At 42.3% G+C, this 16,047-nt stretch overlaps 1 protein-coding gene across 3 annotated transcripts in view; it reads left to right on the top strand.

Annotated features, from left to right (window-relative positions):
• LOC119465128 (USP6 N-terminal-like protein) overlaps positions 1–15,821 on the top strand; it is a 118,536-nt gene extending 102,715 nt beyond the window's left edge. For 2 of the 3 annotated variants that reach the window (XM_037725929.2, XM_049656110.1), the window contains one exon: positions 1,964–15,821. The gene's annotated coding sequence lies outside the window, so the exon portion shown is untranslated. The remainder of the gene's footprint in view (positions 1–1,963) is intronic. The other variant, XM_049656109.1, reaches the window with a different exon arrangement.
• Positions 15,822–16,047: the final 226 nt, after the last annotated feature.

Here is a 16,047-nt window from a genome sequence, read left to right as displayed (position 1 = left end):
ATGTGTCTTCACAGAAGTTGTTGCATGTTTGCTTCGTGGACTCGTGGTCCGCTGCAGCGAAAGGCGCACAATTTGCGGGATGGCGACCGTGTTGCATATTTGCTTCACGTGTGACGTCCTGTTGGCGAACGGAGTTGAAATGCGCCAGGCGTCTCAACGCGCTGACTTGACCACGAGAAATTGATACTGGCGTTCTAAGCCACATGTCGGTGCATGTGGCCGTGGTGTGATAGTTTCAATGTCGGGCTTCTGCACTAGGAGTCGTGGGTTCGAATCCTGTTGTCGGACACTTTAATAGTTTTTATTTAATTATTTATTACACAGTACTTAGTTGGAAATGACAAAGTCACGAAGCCACTTACACTTGGTTCTTTATTCTATGGCTACAGCGCGCTGGAGTCTCCGCTGCACTTGACCATCTGCGTCTGCGGAAGATTTAATTTGCCTCGGTATTCCTTCACGACGGCAGTAAAATTTCATTATATTCAAATCGTGTATAAACACACTTTGTTATATTGAGGTCCAAATACATGGACAAGATGTTATAAAAAGTTAAATACTTCGTTATAGCAAAAATTTTTGTTATATTGAGGTTGATTGTGTCGAGCTTTAACTGTACCGCAATACGTAAAATTATAGCCCGATTACTGATGTTCTGAATGGATGTAAAGCAGTAATAATTTCTCAGTTTTTGAGAATTCTTGTGTGAATGAAGAAAATGAGTAACAGCGCTGAACAGCAGGACGTGACTGAGACAGACGAAGTCACGTCCCGTTGATGTTCAGCGCTGTTGCTCGTCTTCCTCAGACATGTACCAAGTAGCCCAAGTTATTGCAGTCTTATGTGAGAAGCACCTTAAGGAGCACGAATGAATTTGCTATTTTTGGTGTAAGTATCAAGGGTAAAAAAAAACTGAAATATACAAAATACACACCTGGTTTCTAGTTCCCCACTTTCGTAAGTTGGATCGCACAGAAATAGTAAGGTCCATGCTATGTGGGAAAGCTGTAGTTTTGCAAATGTGAAAACGGATGAATTCCTATTGTACAGGGAGCATCTGTTCTTGCTCATTGCAGCAGGCACCTGATTTATTCTTTACTACATTCGTTAGGCTCGTGAAGGTCAGGGAGCATGCAGAGCCTCCTAATACTTGATTATTGTGTTCAATCAGCTTTTCTGTGCAGGTGCGATGTCTAGTGTGCGTTCAACTGGTGCTGGAGCCTCCACGTGCTTTGTTCAGTTCTTGTGCATTGCTGTAATGAGGAGTGTTGTACGTCATTGTACAGTAATGTAAAAGGGCACTTGCACAGGCCATGTTTGATATGTAAGACTGCTAGTCAAGCTTCAGTCGAAGGTCAGTCTGAATTTGACTGTGTGCTCTTGTGCGAGTGAAAACCCCACATGACGGAGAGGATTGCTCGTAATAATTTGTAGTCCTTGAGCTCTCAAAATGCTCAATAAAAGCAACTGACGGTGTGAACAATGAAGTTGCACTTCACAATAGTCGAACACACTCATCAAAATAACACCTACTCGCGAGCATCTACCTTTGTTTGAGACATCACTAAGACAGCCTGGACGTCGGATCGGAAAATTAGATAACCCAACAGCAGTTTGTGTGTCTTCTCTGCTGCTGTCATTTTAAAATTATGTTGCCGAGTCGACCAAAGTGCAAATTTTGCATCGTTGTATTGAGGAAGTGCAAGGAGCGCAGGAGGCTAGTTTCGACGATAACCACAACTCAATGTTTTGTACTCCCCAATCTGCCAAAAATTGTCAAATCTGATAAATAGTTGGAAGTTCAGCCGTCATTTGAGATGCTGCATGGCGTCGTTGGTTGAATTAACAACACGTAGAAAGACTGTCGATCAAACTGATTAATTTCTATGGGCACGGTATCGAAAGAGTTGAAAGGATGCCAGACAGAGGTGTCTAAGTTTGCGTTCTAAATTTTTCGTCTCAGGTTACATTGAAACGGGTCAGAGGACGACAGCAACGTGGTGCCTCCGAGCATGGCCATTCAGCTGTATGCTGCGCTGCGGAGCTCCGCAGAGCTGGCTGGCACGTCTTGGCCACAGGTGTTGGTGGCCTCGGGACATCGGCATGCAGTAGAATGCATCGGCCACTGCCACCGACTGCTCAGCCCCCTCCCCCCCACCACTTTTGTTGCAAAAAGCAAGAGTGCTCCTCTGGCGCATGAGATGCCTGCCAAGAGAAAAATTTTACTGTCGCGGGTGCACCGTGGTTGGGTGTAAGCCACAAGTGGCAACCCTGTGTTATCAGTGACGCTGCATTATCAGGTGAACACCACTCTTCCTGGTCGTAGACATGCTCATTGCTGACGGTGCATGCACATGGTTCGTATGACGTACTAAATGCCGCTTATTAGAGGAGCGCTGGGTACATGTAGGTTTTATCTACGCTAAACATCTGGGTTCATTTGCGCTCAAGTTTCCCATAGAGGTCGCATTTTCGTGGTGCATGGCGTTTACTGCAGTTGGTTTCATTACTTGCTTGTTCCATCTGCGGAAAATCAAAACTAAGCGCCATCTGCGGCAACAGCACGCAAAAAACTGTAAGCGTGAATGGAACAGACAGCACCATCGCTACAATGCCGTGAAATGAACTTCGTTTGGCATTCCCGTAAGTTAATCATACTTCCGAAAGCAAGTATTTATTCTCTAAGCAAGTAGTAATACACCCAAACATGGTCTTTAACTGCATGTACATCTGTGAAACATTGAAGTGCAAATGAGCCAACTGTGTAGATGAAAAAGGCGCATATTCTCTGCGCTCCTGGTTACTCACTGTTTGGTATAACCTTGCAAATAGCAAGCCTGGTTCAGCAGGGAAGCATTCTTTGAGCCACGGACATGGGCAACTTGCCGGCAACTCCATGCGACCTAAACAAGCACATTGCAAACTCCTTGATAAGTTTGTTGCTAGGTCGCTCATTAGTTTGCCAGTGGCCTCTGTAAGTGTCTGGCAAACTCGCGCGCAAGTTCTTTGTCGCGAAGTTGCTCATTACTTGCTGGTTTAGGTGTGGCTTGCAAATCTGACCCCTGGCATCGCAGTCTTTTATTGCTTGGGTTGGTTGTCAAGCACGCACAGCTTACCTTACGGGTTGCACTGAAGTCACTCAGGCCATTCTGAAGCTGGCCATTCTTAGTCATCTCTATTATCTTTATTTTTTTTGTGTTTTGCGTTGTGAAGTGGGTTTCTTAATCCTGGAAATGTAAAATTTGTGCTGAAGTGGGAAGTAGGGATGACATATTCTTAAGACTCATGCAGACTTCGCACATTGTTTGCAAGCATGGATTCCCTTGCATGGCCTGCAGCCTGAATTCGTGCATTTGCTTATTTTTTAAGAAATTTCTACTGCAGAAAATGAACATTACTATCCCTGCCTCATTTTGGACTCAATTGTTTGGTGCTGTGCAGGGTGTCGTCATCCTGACACACTGGACTTACATTTCCTGCTATACAGAACACACTATATGTAAGGAAACCTTGTAATGCATTGTCTTTGCCACATGCAATGCATGTTTTTGTGCATGCATTAAATGCTGTAAGTGCACTCGTTTCTTTTGTTTGTTGATGGTTTTCGAATGGCAACAGTACTTTGAGCCTTGCGTCTTTGCACAGAGTTGGCTGACAGGCAACACTGCCTGTTTGGATGCGACTGCTTAGACGTTAAGCCTTTTTGAGAACAAGCGTTGCTTGAAATTTAGGCACATGACTTTGTAAGGGTCCTTGGTTTTACCTTGTCCTAATTTCACTGATCCTAGGCAGATTACATAGTGCCAAATTAGTTTTTTCTGGGAAGTTTGTGTGTGTACGTGCCTGTGTTTTTTTTCTTTATTGCACTAATTTATCTTGATGACTGTTATCTTGTATAGGAATTGTTGCATGTGACAGCTGAAGGGCTTTTGTTGTTGTGTAATCCATAACGGAGGGGTTGTGAATGGTATAAAGGACATTTCCTGAGTGGCGTCGTAGCCCGAACTCTATCCAGGCCAAGTTTTTTGCTGCAAACAGCGACAGCGTGCCATTGTTCTGTGCTGCCTTATACACCTATATTTAAAGTAGGAAGCAAACTTATGTTGCTACGTGCATGAGTTGGAGGGTTCCCAAACCTTATTGTCTCCGGGGGACATTGGCAGTGTTCCGCACTTGTCGTATAGACATCGCTTTGGTGAATATCTGCACTTCTTTCACTCAAACAACTCCAAAATGAAGATGGGAATAAAAATAGATTCAGTGCCCATGCAATGTGCATCTGTCTTAAGCTTCTGCTTAGAAGAAAACTAAAGCTGTGAGCCATGGTTTCAGCAAGGCTTGGGTCAGGGTTGTGAGCTAGGTTTGTTGATTATTCTATTGCTATGGAAACCAGTGCAGGAATCGGACAAGGACAGAAGCTGAGGCACAGAAAAGTGTACGAAGTGCTGTTCATTAAAGATTTATTTTTCTGGTAAGCAGTTTTTTTAGTTCATACACCAAAACGAAACGGCAAACACAATCAGTGATAGCGTTTTCTTTTTGCTCTTTATAGCACACACTCGTATAAGTGGTACAAGTTGCCCATCTGTTGCCTTGTCTGAGAAAAAGAAAGCTATGTGTGATTTTTTAATAAATACTGCCCATGCACAATACTGAAAAGAGAGTGCTAAGCTTACAAGCTTTTTGTTTAGACATTTGGCCATTGTGCAGTCTAAAAATCAAGCCAATCCTATCATGGTGAAACCTTTGTTGAGTCTTTCTCAATTCTTTCTTTTGCGTGCTATTAAAAAGTATTAATGTACAGTTGTTTAGAACAGTAATCTGTTTTCAAGCTACCCAACATATGTTGCTTTGGTCCTTGAAAACTATTTGTCCATGCCTTGGGAACTTCTTCAAAACCTTTTAAAGTTTTCTCCAAGAATACCCATGCAAACCTACTATCGTCCATGAATGCACAGTTGTGATCTTCAATGTGCATTCATTTGTGAGTGTATTATACACCACTGATAATGTCCTGAGCTACAGGGGTCTGAAGCACAGTGCACATTTTTTCTTTCCTTGACTTCCTTTTCTAATTTTCGTTGCCTGAATATATCATGCTGCTGTTCACGTTCCACAATGTGGAAATGCACTTGGAACATTTTGCTGGGCCAACTTTTCTAACCATGATACCAAATACTCCTACCACTATGGATTGTCGTTGGCGCTTTAGAAGGAACAATTCATTGCTGAGGAAGAGAGTTTGTGCACTTGCCTTAGCTGATACATTTTGCCTAGTGGGATGAAAAAGAAGGTCCAAATGAACAGGACAACGTTGGTACAGCGCAAGAAATGCGTTGTAAAGAACAGGTATGACAGGATGGGCGCTGACTAACATTTGTTTCGACTGCACCAGCTATATTTATACTCCACCACGTTGAGCAAGCAAATACACTGTGCGTAGCACATGTCTAAACGTACCTGTCAGAAAAGTCGCATCCTTGACTGCATAATTTGCATTGTCAGCAAGATGGCCTACTCGCTAAGGTTGAGGTCCTATTAAGCAGAAGCGAGCACTTGATTGATTGATTATTGTGATTTGTTGGCGCAAGGGCCAGTTATGGCCAAAGAGCGCCGAGCACTTGCCTCAACTCATGCTTTGAGATTGACGTCCACCATGGCATCGTACTTCAATCAATCTTTGCCATTCTATGTTTGTGATAGAATGTGGCAGTAAAGATTTTTTTTCCTCTTCGCATTGCATAGCATACCATAGCACTGCTTTTTTTTTTAAGTCATTATGGGAGCATGATTCTTTTTTTTTTTTTTTCAGAGTTAGCATTCCTGAAGGTTTCCGTTGTCTATTTTATGGTACTTGGGCCACAACTTGGACACACACCAAAATTGGTAGTGTTCTCTAAGTGACTAATCACTTTGGTGGAATGGCGAGGCCAGCAGCAAGTAGCACACCATTTTATTTACAAGTTGAGACAACAGTGTGCACGAAACAGTAAATTTAGACGTGTTATATTTTCATGCATATAAGCCGCCCCTGCATACAACCCATCAGTTAAAGCAAAGTACATGTGTAAGTTGCGCAGATAGTCCTGGACAATGATGTTCAACTCTGTGACCTACAGTACACAACGAGGTAAAGAGATCATAAGGGTAGCTTGTTGGGAGATTTCATACATGGTTTTTTAGCGCGGGATTGCTAGCAAACACAAACGAGAAATTCATAGCACGGCACAGGCAACGTTGAAGGTAGCACATAAATACACATAAGCTATTTATAACCTTTACTCAAGCATAGACATGGTACATTTGCCATCTTGGATGTTTATTTAAATGGCAAGTATACAAAAATAATTGTGGGGAGCACGTAACCAGGAAAAATGCGCCTCACAAGTTAATCGGATGGCAGTGCACTTACACTGTGCAGTACTTTTCAGAGATGTGCTTTCCATTAATTATTTGGTGCTGTGATGAATGAAGGTGAGAACACAAGTTTGCAAGAAATCAGACCAATCTGAACTAGTCGCTTCTTAAAGTTTCCTTTTCTTTTTGCATGCCGTATGTTAAGCAGTCATTCTGCCGTATTTATTTCCAGGTTAATTATCTGGTGTAAAGGAAACTTACTTCCTGGTACTTCACTAAATGAAAGTTACAGCTCTGGCCAGAGGCATGCGGACAGCCTACAAGCATTCACCTTTAAAATGTGTCCCAATGCCTTGAGCGTCTAAAGCTGCTAGCTGGGCGCAGTGATTAGTTAACGGACGTAACTGAGAACTTGCAAGTTTTCGCCTGCTTCTGTCCATGAGCACACTTTCTTCATGACTGCCAGAGTTTCCATGTCTGATACTCTTTCCGTGGTTAGAGGAATGCACTTGCATTGTTAAGCCTTGCCTGGGAACAGAATGGCCGAGACATATCCAAACGAGCAGCAGTATCGCTGGACAGAAGTGAGAGAGTGCATTGTGTTGTTATGTATGTAGTACTTAATATTGATTGCACAGGTTGACCTAAACGCGTAAATAGTGCAGTCTTGTAAATGGTCTGCTGGAACTTAGCCCATCGTTTATTGCTGCATACCGCACATTGCTTGTTCGTCAATTTCTGCATGTGTTCTGTGGCTTCTGGTGTATCCATCCATACCTGGCAATTGGACTGGCTAGAACCCTGCATGTGTTGGCACATATTTGCACGAATACCAACTTTTGATTTTGTTCTTGTAGCTTCCATCCTGACCCTGATACTTTAATATTTGGAACCACACGGCAAACACAAAAACCAACATTTGTTTTCTGCTGCTGTGTAAACAATCTTAAATGTCTAACCTATGAAAGAAAAGCATATTTTTGACCTTACATAACATTTTGTAAGCAGACTTCCCCACATGCATTCTTCAACATATTTTTTTTTAGGCTGTGGGTGAGGAGAAAATATGTTTGACAAAATTAACAATTTGCATGTGTTTGTTTCACAACATTTAGGTGCCCTTTTGAGCCTGTAACTGTGCTTGCTGTATACATCATCAGGTCACATTATAGTCAAAAAGTGCATCTCTTAAAATTTTGTTAGGCACTTCATTAAGTTAGCTCTAGCATTATAACTTCCTGTGCAGTTTCACTTTGACGAAGTGCACTCTGTGCATAGGCTGTTGATGGTTCGAGTTTTCTTTGAATAATTTTTATCTGGCATGTTGGAGCATGCCAAAACATGCGAACGATTTGCTTTATTTGAAACGTCTCTGCTAGGCGCAAGAAAGTAAAACAAAAAAAGCCTTTAATTTAGCACATCGTAATGTTCTGAAGTGTCACACCAAGGAACACAACAGTTCACGCCTCACTAGCTGTTTCTAGAGAAACCACTGTTCTAAAGTTGCAGGGTTGTTTCCTGCGGTTTGTATTGAGTGATAGCGTGACATGCGCAAGCTAATCGCGATTGCTCAGATTGTGCTGTTGAATTTTCTGCTGGAGAAGGTTGTGGCAAAAATGACTGCTTTTGCTTCAGGGCTGTCCAAGACAAGTGCTTTGCGCTCAAGGTGAAATGCTGCCAGCTCGCAGGGTGCTACACTTTGTGAGGAGCCAATGTTGTTCTACAATTCTATTTAAGGGCGATGATGGATGTGCCACCATGCACTGACAAATTAATTTTCATCAGTTCTCTAATAATCCTTGGATACATTAGTTCTGAAAGGTGGATTAGTAGTATTTTGCAATAGTAGCACGATTTTAACAATTCTATTGTGACTAACAGTGGCACTTGCTTTCATTTCCTGCTTGTTGAAAATGCTATTATAAGTAACCATTTGTCATTTCTTCTAATGCAAGACTAATTTGGACACTGGAACTATTATTTTGCAATACTATGAAAATGCGGCTCTTCTGCCGCCTTAAGAACTTTCCTTAGCCCGAGTGTGTGCAGCAGCTGTTTAACGAACGTCACATTTACAACTGTAACTCGTAAATACATCTTGTTTCTTTTAAGTGGTAACGTTTAATACAATTCTTGTTATTCTGCGACAGTTCTTGTCATGTTTGGATTGCAAGTATTGAAGTTGTCCGCAAGCTATTTTGTGTCATATTGATGATGGGTAAACCTTTGCATCATTGATTTGCTGGCAAGTGTGAAAGTCTAATGTGCATCGGGAGACAAGAGATTATTCTACCAAGTGTTGCATGAGTAGGAGTACCAGGTTAATACATTTATTTTGGTTGAACCGCTGGTTTACTGACACTCAAATTTTGCACGGAGAGGCTGTTTCATGGTGCATGCAGTTCAATATCACCATCAGTTGCAGTACTTTTCTGTTTCATTCAGAAGTCTGGCTACGGTGATACAACAAAACGGGTGTTGATTTCACTTCAATGGAAAAGGTTGTGCCATCTGTCATTGTTAGCACAAAACACAGCCTCCCGTGTCTGGCCATTACAGTGAAAGGTGGTGCCACTGCTTCGTGGTACTTTTTTTTTTTCTCTCTCCTCGCTTGCTTCTGACACATTCTGCACAAAACAGGCAAGTACTGTACTAAACTGAATGCACCATGAAGTGCTGCTTTTATGCAAAATGCGAGAGCAAATGTGTTATTAGCAGGAGCAGTCACATACACCTGACCTTCCTATTCGTGTAACAGCCTGTACACTAAGCAGGTTCAGGACCTTTGTTCTGGCAGCATTGCACTTGACCCAAAGTATGTTATGGCCCAAATGCTCAGAGCAATAAGAGCGATTCCCTAGCTAGAATTACCAGGCAATACGCAGGAACTGCAGCAGCTTTTGGTGCATGGGACTTGCAGATAATATTATGACAGGAGAAAGTGTAGCCTCCAAAGCAGCCATTTTTGCCTTTTCAATCCTTTCTCCGTGCAGCCTGTCTGCACCAATCACTCATCCTGCCTCGAGTTCAAGTTTGTTGAGCCTGATAATTCTCCATCATGCGCCAGCTGATGAAGCCAGGCTTTCTTCACAGCTCTCACATTTGCTATTCTCCTGCTCTAGTAATTCCATGACGCATATCCATGCGTCTTCTGCTAGCAGAGCATGTGTGAGGACCATACAACATGAAAACCACTGGAAAGCGGGGGTTTTCGGGAAGGCTCGGTATAGATGTCGCACTAAGCCTTCTTGCAATTTGCTCGCATGGTTCTTAGATTTGAAGAAACATGGTAGTTGTGACGATTGTTGCATGTATGCTGTCTGTTCGACTGTGCTTTATAAATTTCATTGTTTAAGGAAAACAACGTGTTGACACTGGAAGAGGCAGAAGTGAGGCAATCACAGTGTGTAGTATGCTATTTCATCTGGCCTATGTTGCAGGCAGGATTGCCAGGGAAAAAAAAAAAGAAACGCACATCTAAGTGAAGAATGCATGTTTGCTCACTCTGTGTGCTTGTGGTTCATTTAGCTGCTGTGCAATCTGCACACCTTGCAATAGCTTCAACCTGTGCGCCTCGTTGTGCATCGAATTCTACTTTGGCATCCATGCTGCTCATACACAGCTGCCCCAGCCCTAAGCAAGTGTTGCAATGCTAACCACACTTGCAGGGTTCGTGTCTTCATCCCCTTTCCATTTGCAACAGGCGAAAAAAAAATGCCAGTTTTGTTATAGCCTTGATCCTGCTACTGCAAGAGTAAGCAGTTAAACTTGGAACAAGTTCTTGCTTGTTCCACTTTTTTCACTGATTATGCACTTTGAATTCGCTTTGGGGTTTGTGGAGTGCTCCCGCTCTATAGTGTGTAGATTCTTACAGAGCTTTCATGCAAGCTTTTTGTCTTCAATTAGCCCCCAATTCCTGAACCTTTGGTGCTTAAATTACTCAAATGAGGATAGCCTTACATCCTAGAAAATGTGCAGATCACATCTTCAGGTGTTCAACTCTCTGCATTGCAAATTATCTATCTCTTCCTGTTTGGCCGTGACAGCTACTCAAAGTTAGCGAAATGTAGTTACAAAATGGATACCAAGAGAAGGGAAGTGCAGTCGAGGACGGCAGAAAACTAGGTGGAGGGATGAAGTTAGGAAATCTGCAAGTGCAAGGTTTGAATCGGCTAGCGCAAGACAGGGGTAATTGGAGATCGCCTTCGTCCTGCAGTGGACATAAATATAGGCTAATGATGATGTGGCATTACATTGCATGCATTAGTTAAAAACTTGCTTTTGAGTGGCTTGTGCCATGTTTTAACAATAAGCCTAACCTGTAGTGTTTGATGCATGAATTCTTTTAAACTACTCTCAGAAATTGTAAAACAGTGTTTTTCAAAGCATGAAGTATAGCTCCTTGTTAAAGCAGCTAATGTCAGAAGACAGTGCTAGGTGTTCCAAGATTCCCTGCTTTGAGAGTGATAGGCTTAATACTCTTCCGATTGATAATAAGGATCGACCGTAAAAAATTACCACAGCCAGAACTGCAGTTACTTGCTGTGTCCTTGCAAGCACAGTGGCTCAGGCGAGTTGTTATAACTGTGTTGCGCTTCTGTGTTTCACTTGCACCTCAATGACTGAAGATCATACAGAGCAAGTGTGGTTAGCATCTTACTGTCCCGAGTGGTTGTAGCTTTGACTTGTACAAGGACAATCTACTTGGTGAGCCGTCTCTGTGTGTGTGTGTGGTTCTAGTGCAGTTTTCAGCTATTTATTGTCATTGTGGCTGCATATATTTTAAACTTTGGTTTTCGTCTTTCATGGTTGAGCGCACAGAGTACTCTATCACTGAAACACTCAAATGCTGCTGAATCCAGTCTCCCATGTGTCAGGAATGTTCTCTTACCACCTACAATATGCTGTGAACAAGCCAAATGCAAATGATAAAGTATAAAATATGTAACAGTTCTTGCAAGCGCTAATAACTCGAAAGGGTGAGTTTGCACTGTTACGTGCATAGCCATCAACAATGGTGCAGGCCTCAAGCTAGGTGTACAAGCTGCAATCGCTTAAAAGCCAAAATAAGAACACATTTTAGTTGGCCCTAGCTTGTTTCTGCTTTATTAGTTCACATGGACTCTGAAGAGACCTTAAAACAATTTCTGAGTATATTTCTATGCCCAACTCATACCACTTATGTTTGGTCCTGCTAACATTGTCGTTGCTTGTTTCGAAATATTGGGAGCAAGAAAATGGGTTGATAGCGAATGCTGTGCTTGGACGTTAAGTCCCTCTTCCCAGTGGCTGCATTGGCACACCTTGCAGTACTTCCACTGGCTTCAACAGCATCGTGTAGAGTGCATCTGTTGTTTTTTCTTTAACTTCTGTGTACATATATACATATATATATATTCTAGATATACATATGTGTCATAGCACTTGAGCATCCTTTCTGACAGTTTAGCGTGAGCTTTTAGACTTACTCAATGACTGTGGCCATGCAATACTTTGTCTCTTAAGCCCGCCCTGACACTTGTCACAAGCGATTAACGACCTCTGCTCTTTGAGAGCAGGCAGCACGAAAGGTGGGGTGGGTGCATTGTGATGACTGGCCAGGGACACTGTGCTTTCATTGGTTGCAGATAAGCCACTGCATGTGTCTTTTGGACATCAAGTCCCGGCCTTTCTTTGAGAAGAACTCGCTGCTTGTGGTTGTTGTGGTTCAGTGCTCTATCCTCAGTGGGGCGATGCAACTCGCAAAAGTTACCGTGACGTCACATCACCAACGGTGACAAGTGGTGGCTAGTGACCAAGGGGCTTTATTGGTTCTGCGGACACTGGCATATGAAGTGTACTACAACATGCTGCCAACAGGAGATAGAAAGCAGACATGCTCTACTCTTGCTTCAGATATGGCCTTCTGGACAGAACACTTTTTTTTCTTTCTTTCATGTTACCTGTTGCTTGACTGATTGAATTGCAGAAAAGTTACCGCATTGTTGCGATTTAATGTTCCATTTTATTTGCTTTAATGTTTTGTGCATCTGAAGTCACTACTTATGTAGACCAATCAATGTACTGTACATGTACTGTCATGGTAGAAAGAAACACAAACTGTAAGGTGCCAGTGTGTGTGGCAGGATTTATTTGCTGTCAGTCAGTTTTGGGGCTTGAGCACACTAGCACCTAGTGATGCCACATCAAGCATTTCAGTGTAATAGCTCTACTACTTGGTTTCTTCCCATTCGACATAACATTACATTGTGTGAATTATACTGAAACATCTGGAATGTGTCGTGAGCATGCATCGCCACTCCAGATGCAGAGCAGCATGGCTTGCAAATGCTGGGTTGATGCCATTGACATGCTGCTTTCTGCAAGGGCAGCAAGATTCCTTCATGCTCCTGTATAATCTTGTGTCCATTGGTCAGAACAATAAGCAGAGCCTTCCACCTGACTGAAAGCCACAAATTGTCATGCAGCGGTCTGTTAGGTATACGACTCAAGCAATACCTCATGGCTTAGCAAGTCTCACATGACTCCATGCAGACGGCAACAAGGCAGTCGGTGTTGATATACTTGTTGATGGCACAAGAAACACGGGACAGATGAAAGGTACACACGCACCGATGCACACTACTAACAGACGGTTTAGTTAAAGAAATTGTTAAGGCAGCAGCTGTCCTGTGTGTGTGTGCGTTGCTCTCATTGAGGTTGTTTTTGTGCACACGCTCACTTGTGCACAAACTAACCCAGCAGCATGGTCTTATGAAAGCTAATGTAAAGGTAGGGTCACGTAATTGTCAGTATGCATATTCCAGGATCATGTGACCATACCTACTTAAAAACAAAAGGGGGTCTGGGGGTGTGCACCTATTTGTCCGTTCCTTTTGTCCGTCCCATGTCTTCTGCACCATTCAAAAGTATGCAGCAATGCCTATCAGTAGCTAGTGTCCACTGTGCATGTATTGTGCTGTCCAGTCTGACATCAGCTCTTGTCTGCAGGGGTGTGTTGCATCTGTGAACTTTCAGCCCGTGCAACCAGAGTTGCCATACTAGGTGGCACATGCAAGTGGACAAGGTTGCCAGGCTGTGTCTCCAGAGCAATGCTTTCATCTGCGTCTCGTACATCTCTGCCCGGCCAGCCTAGCTCTTCATTCAGTCCTTGCTGCTAACTTGTGCCTGTGACCTTCGTGTATTGAAATTAGTGTATTGAAACAACCCTGTGTATAGCGTCTCCACCTATATTTGTACATACTGTGGACTGATCAACGCCAACTTAGCTGCATAGCATTCGTAAAGGGTTGGGGCCTGTTTTTTGTCATTTCTTGAGTTTGTATCTGTGCGCATTCCGACGACACTGGTACAGGGCTGGACAATTGCAAAGTCTGACGGTACCAGTGCTTTCAACCCTACTGCCATTTGTGATGGACCGCTGGGTGTCAGGTGGACTTTTGCCCGTACCAACTCCAAACATGCATCTAGGTTCATGTGCTGTTTTGTGTTGTTTTTCTCCTTTATAAGCTTGGTGCTCTTTGACAAAAAACGTAGAAACATAGTTGCCTTATTTGCAGTAGAGTGACTAATATGCAACATAGTAAATTGAGGAAGCAAACCCACATTCTTTTGTTGTGCATGGGCAATCTGCCTTGGTTAATATTTTCACTTTGTAATACATCAGTAGCTACAAAATTTCAGCACATTTTCCAAACTGAAGCCTGCATTTTGTCACAGAAGCAGGAAAAAGTAGCTAACTGAGGAACACACACAGGTAACTGTTGCTTGCAAAAGCATATTCAGCACTGAAGTTTGCAATTACATACGATTGCAGCCTCGTCTCTTTAAAGGAAAGGAATATGCTGTGTCATGTCTGCTTTGTAGGCAAAAATGTTATTCCCAGTTTACTGAATCATTTTACTAAATGAAGTGCAAAAGCTACCACAAGGTAGTGGTTACCAGTTTCCATGAAATCTAAGACAGCTGTGTTGCTTCCTTCCACTCAAATGTAGCAGGAACGTGCAGAGGAAATTTATACATGTTTCTCAGAAAGCTTCGCAGTTGAGGAAAAATTCATCCTGGTCCGGGATTCAAACCCAGGACCAACGCCTTTCCAGCTCGGTGGCTCTACCAAACTCTCGAAGCACAGGGACACAGAATATGGCAAGTCAGTTCTGTGGAATCCGGCAAGATGAAGTGGCATGAAAGGGAAAACTGTCATTCACCCGAATGTGTCACGAAGCTACAAAGGAAACCAGTGCTTCGTGCTACATTCAGGTGTATGACGATTTTCTCTTTCATGACACTTCCACCACCTTACAGGATTCCACAGAACTCACTTGCAATACTGAAAACATTAAAAAATTATTCGGCAAATTTGCACATTGTATCTGGTCGCAATTCAAAATAAAGCCCAATTGGGTTGGTCTGTGTATAGTTTCCAATGTGTGCATATTCCCAGGCTGTGTTTGGCAAGCAGCAACAAGAGCATTGATCCATTGGTGAGGAAGACATGAACATGCTCAGCAGTGAACATTTAGGACCTAACCTAGGGCTGACCACATTCACATTGGTTGTTAAGCAGAGTCTCAATGTAAAAAGACCAGCAAGGCTTACATTGAGTCCTCAAAAACATCACACATGTTCACAAAGGGGATCAACCATCCATCAAGAAATAAGACTGAAAATAAACTCCAAAATTTGCAGGAAGAAGGAACAGCTATGGAAATGCTACACAATTAAGTAATCAAATAATAATTAAGACATGAAAAAGCATTACAACAGAAACCGGATAACTAGAAATGTAACATACTAGATGCTTTATTGAACTTGAGTGCAGCACAGCACCAAATGATAATGATTATGGTAAACAGGTAATAATGTTGCAAATTTACAGAGAATTTGAGGAATGTTTCTTGCTAGTGGGTGAAATGACTGCCTATGTCTTCGGCATTTATTGCCAGGCACTTGCATTCATTGGCTCGAACTAAGGTTGCTACAGGTGAAACTCTACTTGGGAACTTGCGTAAAGCAAGGCACATAAGGAAAAAGTGTGTTCCCATGCCATCTATCGGCAACCTCTTGTCAGTTGTACAACTTAATTTCACTGTAAATATTTCGCTTTTTGAGAATCCTCCGAAAGCAGTTAGGTAATGGATTGTAGAGCAGAAAAGAAGGGATATACGTACTGAAGCAGGCTCCACATTTATTAATTGTCAAGAAGCACGCAAATTAAAAAAATCTGTGCCTGGTGGTCCAGTAGGATGACACCTGTCAACATTGAGGGAAGAGGTTGGTTTTTTTTTTTTTTTTTTTTGCCTGGGGAACTTTCTTTGTCAATTAACTTTGTGTTGGGAGGACTAATTACAATGGAATGCTTTGTGTGTTTGTACAGTAGATAACATGTGAAACATAAGACGTCTCTATACATATATGTATATGTAGAGCTTTTTGGTACTAAATAAATTAATTTTTATAATGATTGTGGATTCATCATTTTCTTTTTTTTTTTCACTTATTCCACTGGGTCACTACCTATTTCAGTACCCTCAATCGTTGAAGCATGCTTAAGGAATTTATACATTGTCAGAAAAGGTTTAACAAAGGGTGTTTCTAACAGTAAACAATGGCATACACAAGTGTGCCAAACTACAACTGATTTCTCAATTATAATACAAAAGTTTTAACTTCCTTGCCTGTGTTCACAAA

Source organism: Dermacentor silvarum, chromosome 9, assembly GCF_013339745.2.
Source record: "Dermacentor silvarum isolate Dsil-2018 chromosome 9, BIME_Dsil_1.4, whole genome shotgun sequence".
Classification (NCBI taxonomy): domain Eukaryota; kingdom Metazoa; phylum Arthropoda; class Arachnida; order Ixodida; family Ixodidae; genus Dermacentor; species Dermacentor silvarum.
This window is presented reverse-complemented; position numbering and strand designations above follow the sequence as displayed.